This window comes from Nicotiana tomentosiformis, unplaced genomic scaffold, assembly GCF_000390325.3.
Source record: "Nicotiana tomentosiformis unplaced genomic scaffold, ASM39032v3 Un00008, whole genome shotgun sequence".
Lineage (NCBI taxonomy): Eukaryota > Viridiplantae > Streptophyta > Magnoliopsida > Solanales > Solanaceae > Nicotiana > Nicotiana tomentosiformis.
In genome coordinates, this window is record NW_027174567.1 from 696,509 (window position 1) to 705,507 (window position 8,999).

Here is an 8,999-nt window from a genome sequence, read left to right on the forward strand (position 1 = left end):
TTTTTAGCATTTTTCCACTTTATCCAAGGAATCCCTTTCTTGGCATTTGTATTTGAGAGAGAGAGCTATGCTTAGGTCAGTTCCTTCAGTCAACTTTTTTGGTAAGCCAAAAGTGAACTTTAGGTAAGTAAGTAGTCCCGTATGAAATTCATAAAACATTCATATCTGGCACTTGAGGAGGTCAATCTTAAGTGTTGGAAGCTACTGCTAAGGGACTCTAGTCTTTGGAGGCATTGCTGAAAATATAACATATCGTTAGGAACATGAATTCTTATATCGCACGATCTAAGATAAAAAGAGAGGATAACATCATATATGTCATGCAGCCTCCTGTTTATAAGTGTGGTGCACAACACACCTATAAACAAGACTCTACTAGACACGGTATGTAGATAACCCTAGGACAGAACTGCTATGATACCACTTTCTTCACGACCCAAGCCGATGGGCCGCGACGGGTGCTCGAATCCTACATGTCGAACATCCTTAAGCATGCGTTTAAGATATAAACATGAATAACATATGTGAGGGAAACCTGTCCAAAAGATATATATACATATACATATGGAATACAGTGGGACGAATCGGCAAGGCTCCTATAGACAAACTATATACCCAAAACTGGAAGCTGACAAGGCCGCATACTATCCAACTATACATAACTATCTACAAACCTCTAATAGAAATACAACTGTACAATGACGGGACTGAGCCACATCATACCCATATATGTATACAAGCATATCGTATCAAAATCAAAAACAGCTCCGGATCAAGTGGAGCACGCCAACCCTCGCTGATCAAGGATCCTAAGAAGGGGGACTGTCAACTTGCCTACCTGCACCTGCGGGCATGAAACGCAGGCCCCGGGAAATAAGGCGTCAGTACTAATAATGTACTGAGTATGTAAGGCATGAAAATCAGTACATAAAAGACATAGATGAAACATGGAATAAAGAAATTCACCTGTAAGTCTGGATAACTTTGTAAATTTTGAAACATTTATAGTGTCATGCACGTGCATATAAATGTCGTGCCATGCATAGGTATAGTTGTATATATATCATCATCAAGCCTCTGAGGGCATCCCATCATATCGTCTCGGCCACTGTGGGCAACATCATCAACATATACCAACTGATCAGGTGGTGGTGCGTATATAACGCCATAACCTTTTTCCATATCCCATATACATATAATATACGTGTATATAACATCATATGGTCATGGGTCAATGTACATGTATAAATGCATGAAATGCATAAGAATTACGTTAATAAGATTTCTCAGAATGTCATAAAAATCAATATGCCTTTCGAATACTTTATCAAATACGTATTTTTCTGAGACCCATGAACATAAGATATAATAATAATTCACATGGAGAATCAAGAATATAGACACCCCTAGTATTTCTATTAATAGAGTCATTTATGAAAGTTGCGTATTTTGCTCGTTTCATTTGTATTATTTGGATCACGCCAAAAAGAAAGAAGGGATAGCCTTAACATACCTGGAGTAGGGAAATATCCGTATAATATTCTTGGAAAAGGTTGCACCGTACTCCCTTAGAACTACAAAATTTTACGTTGCTAAGGTGCTAATAATTCCCGTTGGGATTGTTTGGTTACAAGAAATTTTGTTGAAAATCTTGGAGGAATTTCTAACGCCTGATTGTAAGGTATTTGGCAGTGTTTTGTAACTAAGAAATTTTGTTTGAAAAATTTGGAGGGATGGCTAATGTTCTGATTGTAAGAATGGCTAACGTTTTTTATTGTAGTGATTGTATACAAAATATAATAATGAAGTGTCTTGAAATTATTATGTTATGTTGCCACCTAATAAAAAATGACTAAGAGTCATATCTTTAAAGAGTGGCTTGGTGCCACATAGGGGGGGGGGGGGGAATTTTAATCTTTATCCAAACTTATTAATTAGGCAATGTTCCGTTACCCGGTAATTAACCAATTACTCGCATAATTAAGAATTATCTCAAATTACTTAAAATTCTACTCATTTTTAATACACCTTATACATCATACTATCATGGTCATATGGTACCTTGTATAGTACTAGTCCATAAATATCGGGTATTATAGCTCGAACCGTATTTTATCCCAAATCGACAACCTTCAACGAAACTCATTTTCTTTAATTCGTGTACCATTTATCCTTCATGGCACTTACTTATCGTTTGTTATAAATAGCATAAATACGTTAACCTCAAAATAATCTCATCCCCGCGTCTACGTCGATTAACTGAAGACGAAACTTTAACGTATGAAAACGCGAGATGTAACACGAACGCCTCGAATCTAGTCACAATTAATTCGATTAAGTCAATACAAATTATAGGAATTAATTCCATATGAAAATACTAATTTTCCAACAAAATACGAAATTCAACTCAAAAATCGTCAGTAGGGCCCACATCTCGGAACCCGACAGAAGTTACAAAATATGAACGCTCATTCAACCACGAATTCTACCATACCAAATTTATCAAATTCCAACAACAACTCGACCTCCAAATCCTTAAATCTTATTTCCAAATCCCTAGGTCCAAATCCTCGAAATTCACCCTAAAAACACGTAATCTAGTGACTTACCTCAAGTTTTCCCGTGAATTCTCTCTGAAAAATTGCCTCAACCCGTGTTTGAAATGTCCAAAAATGAGAAAATCTCGGACCCCTCTATTTTTGTACACTGTCCAGAGGTTCCGCCCATGCGGAATTTTTTAACTGCTTCTGTGCCTCCTTCGCTTCTGCGGACTCGCTTCTGCGGTCTAGTCCCTCCTTAGCCCAGGTCACATCTGCGACCATTTTTTCGCTTCTGCGAGGTTTCGTCCGCTTCTGCGATGCCAGGCTCGCTTCTGCATGCTTGCACCTGCGTGATAATTTCCGCAGGTGTTATTGCATTAGTAGGCAAAAATTTCGAGCTTTGTTCTAAGTTCAAATTTGATCCGTTAACCATCCGAAACTCACCCGAGGCCCTCGGGACCTCAATCAATTATACCAATAAGTCCCAAAATATTATAAGAACTTATTCGAAACCTCAAATCACATCAAACAACGCTAAAGCACGAATCATACCCCAATTCAAGCTTAACGAAACTAAGAAATTCCAACTTCTACATTCGATGTCGAAACCTATCAAATGAAGTCCGATTGACCTCAAATTTTGCACACAAGTCATACATTACATAACTACCTATGAAAATTTTTAGAATTGGATTCCGACCCCGATATCAAAAAGTCAACTCCCGGTCAAACTTCCAAACTTTAAATTTCCTATTTTCGCTATTTCAAGCCTAATTTAATTACGGACTTCCAAATAATTTTCCGAACACACTTTTAAGTTTAAAATTACTATACGGAGCTATTGGAATCATCAAAACTTTATTCTGGGGTCGGTTACATATAATTCAACATCCGATCAATTATTTCCACTTAAGCTTTAAATCTTAGAACTAAGTATTCCAATTCATTCTGAAACCTCCCCGACAAGTCACATAATTATAATTTAATACAGAATAAGCAGTAAATGGGGAAACAGAATTGTAATACTCAAAACGACCGGTCGAGTCATTACAATATCCTTTTAAATTTAACCAAAAATAATTTTTAGTATGCTTGTATTTTGTAGAAGGGGAGGCTTGGAGCAATACTAAAGTTGTCTCTGTATGACCTATAGGTCATAGATTTGGACCGTGGAAGGAGCCACTAATACTTGCATGAGGTTTATCTACATCACACCCCTTGGGTATGTCCCTTCTCCAGACCATGCGTGAATGATGGATGCTTTGTGTACCGAGCTGCCCTTTTTATGATTATGTTTTGTAATGACAATAATAAAGCACAAGGGCAAACAATCCAAATATTGGACTGTATTTGCTGCAATATATTTTCTCGCACGGATAACTATATGGTGCACTTTCAAGAGGAATATCAACGTCGACGATAAAAGTTCTGGCCATGATGGAGCAACCAAAATGTTAGAAGGAAACATACACAGACAATAACATTTACAAAGAAATTTTAGGTAAAATATCATCACATTGCATATTTCTAAATTATAAGTAGATAGTCATATTATCTAACTAACATGATTAAATCGATCATTTTGCAGGTTCAAATAATGATGTCCAATCACTTTGAATTTGCATATTATATTAATGCAATGATATTTTTCCGCATATATATATATATATATATATATATATATATATATATATATATATATATATATAATTAGTTGACTTTGATGTTCCTTCATATAAATAATATACTAAATCATTATGTGCTATTGTTAACGTGCAATGCACGTTCGTAGAAACTAGTTACTTTAAAAAATCAAGAAGGCATTAATTAGTTTTTCCCATATCTATCCTTGATCCGATAAATGATCTACAAAATATGATACATAGAGTAATTTAAGAAGATATAAAGGATAGCTTTCTTAAATAACGCCTATATTAATGGATGTGTCAAAACCTTGAGGCACTTATTTTGAATGAGAGGTTAGCATCGCCTGAGAAAAAATAATCCATAAATATTTTAATAACTTGACATTATAAGTAAAATTTTATATTATCAATACATATAACTTAAGAAATTTTTTTACGCATACTAATTAATACAACTTAAATATGATGTTATTGGGCTCATGCGCATCATGTGTTATCCCTTACTAGTCTTGCATAAAAGGCAACTAAAAGAACTAATTAAAGTATTTCAATCGATAAAGTTTACTTGTTCTTTCAACCGTCGATTGGGTGAAAAAGTATCACCCTCAGAATGTGAGGTCATGAGCATATTTGAGCCAAAATAAATAGGGTTTTAACACATTTAGCCGCTCTGTCAAAAATATTTATAGTTGTTATCCAATATACATAAATTATATACTAATTAGGTATAATATATGTATATTATGTGTATATTATACATTAACATACTTATATTATACATTTGCTAGCTATTATTTTGGGTGGATGACTATTTAAATTAATTTCTCAAATAAGTACTCCTTTTGTCTCATTCAGTTTCAATACTTTTATGGGCTTTTAGTTCCACATTTTAGTACTGGACTGATATAATTGAAAAGGTTAGCTGAGTTAGCCACAATTTAGGCCGCCTATTAGAGTTAGTTAGCTTTTCAAATGTATTACTATTAAAAAGGCAACTTGTCCTACTAAACTGATATTTTTGCCCCAAACTAAATTATATAGCAACTGTAGCAATTGGTGATGGACTTCTAATGGTTCGAACTCCAAGAACAATTCCTGAAATTTGAAATTCCCTTATAATGTTGGGGTTCTAAACTTTTACAAGTAAAACCCCATCGTAAACTTTACTTTAGCCACACAAACTCCATTACTATATGTTGTAATTTTACTTGTAAAAGTTTGAAGCTCCAGTCCACTATATTGGAGTTCCATGAACAAATTATGGGGTTTGAACAAATAGTTATTTAAACATAAATAATCGTTCTTAGAGTTTCACTCTTAAAAGTTTCGAACTCTAGTATATGGCGCTAAGATTTCAAATAATTTTTTTTTTTAAATTCTAATTCGGAATTTAGAAAATGTTCAAAGTCTGGCAGTTGTTCCGGGAGGTTTTTCGTGTTTTAGCTGGGGGTATTTTTGTTCAGATATTTTTCGTATTAAAAGAGTGACTAAATACTTTGAAATACCGGTTAAACTCTAATACTAGAAGTTAAAAGTGGCTATCTATATATTTCTATAAAGGAGGGCCTAGAAAACCTGATGTGGCATATCTCTTTCTTCAAGGATTACATTTATCTTTTTCCTCGTATTCTTAATATTTTTCACATTTTTTCCATTTATGCGTACATTAAGAACCCCAAAAGTCATATTTTGCAATCACTGAAAAGTCACGTCTTTAGAATTACAGTCATTCCCTTCATCTTCTTTCTCACATTCGTTGCTTCTTGATCTCTGTCGCCTTCTTCCTCTCCTTTTCTTCTCGTCGGTCCCTTCGACTGCTTCTCCACCGTGGAATGCTTGGCTGCTCGTGCTTTTCACCGCCATTACAGAGAGAAAAGGATTCGGAAAGCAAAGTAGCAAATTCAGAATGGGTTCATGGCCATTCCGAATCCATTAGTCTAATTGCTCATTATCTGCAGGTATATAGTAGTGAGCATAAAAATAAGTGGGATCGAAATCCCTTGTAACGGTAAGGCCTTATTAACTTGGCTAATCATTTCTATCTTTAAACCCTATTTCCATTCTCTATTTATTTACTTTGTTGGATTCTATCTACATTAATCATAAGCGAAGTCTTGATTTCTGACTCAAAAGTTAATAAAGTTATTTTCCGATAGAACTTATTTGAAGATATGATCTTTCAAGGTTCAAGCACAGGTATGAGATTGTGGCTTCTGTGTAAGCCTACTTTTGGATGAGAATAGAAGCAGAGTGAAAGCAATTTCTTGATAAAAAATTAATCTGATTAAGATTATGGTGCATACCGGAAGAAGGCTAGATTTTGAGTCCAAGATGGACATGAGTATGACTATTAAGGTTTAATACATGAGCAAATCAATAAAGCCAGAGTGAAATTACTGCGGAAATCTAAGAGTAATTGTACAGTACTTTCTTGCATTTCACTGTTAATACTCTCTTTACTTTCTGGTTCTTTTATTTATTCTCTCCTTGGAAAATTTTTGAAGTATTACAAAATCTATCACATAGCTTTTGAAGAGATAAAGCAGATTTTCTGTATCATGGTGGTGAAGACCATCAGCTTTCTGACTTGATGAATGTTTCCTTAAACTTTGGAAGGTTAGTATCATACATTATAAAAATATGGCATTTTCTCCTGATTTACCAAGACAAGATCTCATCTTTTTCCACTCATTGTTTGGTTCTTTTTCCCTTTCTTATAGGAATAGCTTTATTTATTTAGTGTGCTAATAAATAAAATCAATGAATAGTTGTAAGATGACGATGTAGAGTAGAAGAGTTATCAAAAAGTTAGCAACCATTAGATTTTACGTACCATCTTTTGCCTGCAATGAAATTTCAGAGAATGCTCTTGAACGTATGTATATTCTTGGTTTTAAGCTTAAATTCTTTTTCTTTGGATTTAATTATTTAAGCATCTATAGTTTTTTTTTTCCCTAATAGGTTTATTTTGTTCTTCTTTTCGGATTGCCTAGGTCCTCTATCTGAAATAGCAGAAAAAACTGATGCTTGCTGACGTTGCCTCAATTTGGTCGTAGATTTGCAATTTATTCTATACTTTCACTGATGATTGTGTTTGGAAAATGCATGGTGACTAATGAAAACAGTGCTAGAAAATTTAATGCTCTTGGGCTCCAGAAATCACACCATATATTAGTGAAGCATAATTCTATGTCAGTATGTTCTCTCATCCACACTTATATACTGATTAAATTGCAGGCTTACTTTCTATAGTACTATCTTGGTGTTCCTAAAGAAAATTATTGTATAATTATAAACATCTATTTGTTAGTAATAATAGAAAAAAGTGGGAGGACTCTCCGTCATCAGAGTCCCATTTCCCACCAATATCCTTTGAGGAGAACGTGTCAGAAATATGTTAAATGTTGTCTAATTTTTGCTGATAAATAGTACTATATGTTATTTTTTGAGTCATACTTTATCCTTTAGTTTATCATTTCCGTTAAATATTCAGGGATATAACATTTAATTATTAGATTTTGATTAATTTTGATCTGGAGTTTCGATGTACTATTATGTGATTCTTTGCTATTGGATCCTTCTATACCTGACAAGTTTTACTGATTTCTTCCTTTTTTTAAAGAAAAAGAAAAGAAAAGAAAAGAAAAGAAAAGAAAATGAGAGCATTACAATCTCAACATCCTAGGTACTATTCTCATTAATCTTTTCCCTTTAATCAATTATTCCTTAATTTTTTATTTTTGTATCAATTTTTAAAGTTAAAGCTATAATTTGAATGAGATCTTTCTTTAGTTTGTATGATCCATATATATTTTTCATTTATTTTGCATAATCATTGTCAATCTCTTTGACGAATAAACATATTTATCTCTTTTTTTTTCTTTTCCTATTTTCCCTTTTACCTATTTTTTTTATGTGTTAAGAAGTCCAAAAGTTGCCTCATTGATCCCCTAAATCATTACACCTTAAATGACTTTGACAGTTTTTATATGGACTTTCATTTTCCCTTTTTTTGAAGTAGCCTTTTGAGCTTTCTTTGCCAACATTGTTGCCTCTCACTTTTGTTAAAGACACTTTATTAATAATATGTTGTATTTACAAATGTATTGCTTCAAATCAGGCAGTTCTGCTCTTCAAGCTGAAAATACAAAGATCAACGGTCACAAATTTCACAGCCACAAGAAAGAAAGTCAGGGTCTATTCCATAAATCCATATAGGCGATGCTGGAGAAACTCTAAGGTTTATAAAATAGTCAGTGCTTTTTGTAGCAGAAATGGTTAACGTGTATGCAAATATATGGGGACTTTATGTAATATATTTGTCATGGTGGTGAATTTTGCTACTCCCTCTGGCATGTTATGAATATTTAACTTGTATGCAAATGCAATAATAGATGTTTTTTTTTTATTATTATGAGTTTTGAGTTGTGCCTATTTAGTAGTACTATTAATTTTCCTCTGGCCTGGCTTTGATTCCAAAATTTTGTCAATATATATGCAAAACCTTGAATCTTAAAGATAACAAAATTTTGAAATACCTTCTTTGTATCTAAAACCTTACATTGCATATATGGCTTCTTAAATATGAAACCTTCATAAAGTTTCATGTTATGCAGCCATGATATGTTCCTTTTCAACCATCAATACATCTATTTTATGACAGAGGTCTCGCAAGATAATATTTTAACTGGATATTGGTACATTAAAGACAATTTAACCAAGAATCAATTCCTGTTATCTTCATGTTCTGATTTAAATACCTGAGCCCCATAATTCTGATACAGTAACACACATAAAAGTAGCTTCCAGAAGC

At 33.5% G+C, this 8,999-nt stretch overlaps 1 long non-coding RNA gene across 2 annotated transcripts; it reads left to right on the forward strand.

The window, feature by feature from the left end:
* Positions 1-5,798: 5,798 nt before the first annotated feature.
* LOC104109906 (uncharacterized) lies at positions 5,799-8,597 on the forward strand. Of its 2 annotated transcripts, none has more exons than XR_689344.4 (2): positions 5,799-7,377; positions 8,307-8,597. It is a non-coding gene; the product is annotated as an uncharacterized lncRNA (long non-coding RNA). The 2 variants fall into 2 exon arrangements; XR_689345.4 differs by having other exon boundaries at positions 5,799-6,194.
* Positions 8,598-8,999: the final 402 nt, after the last annotated feature.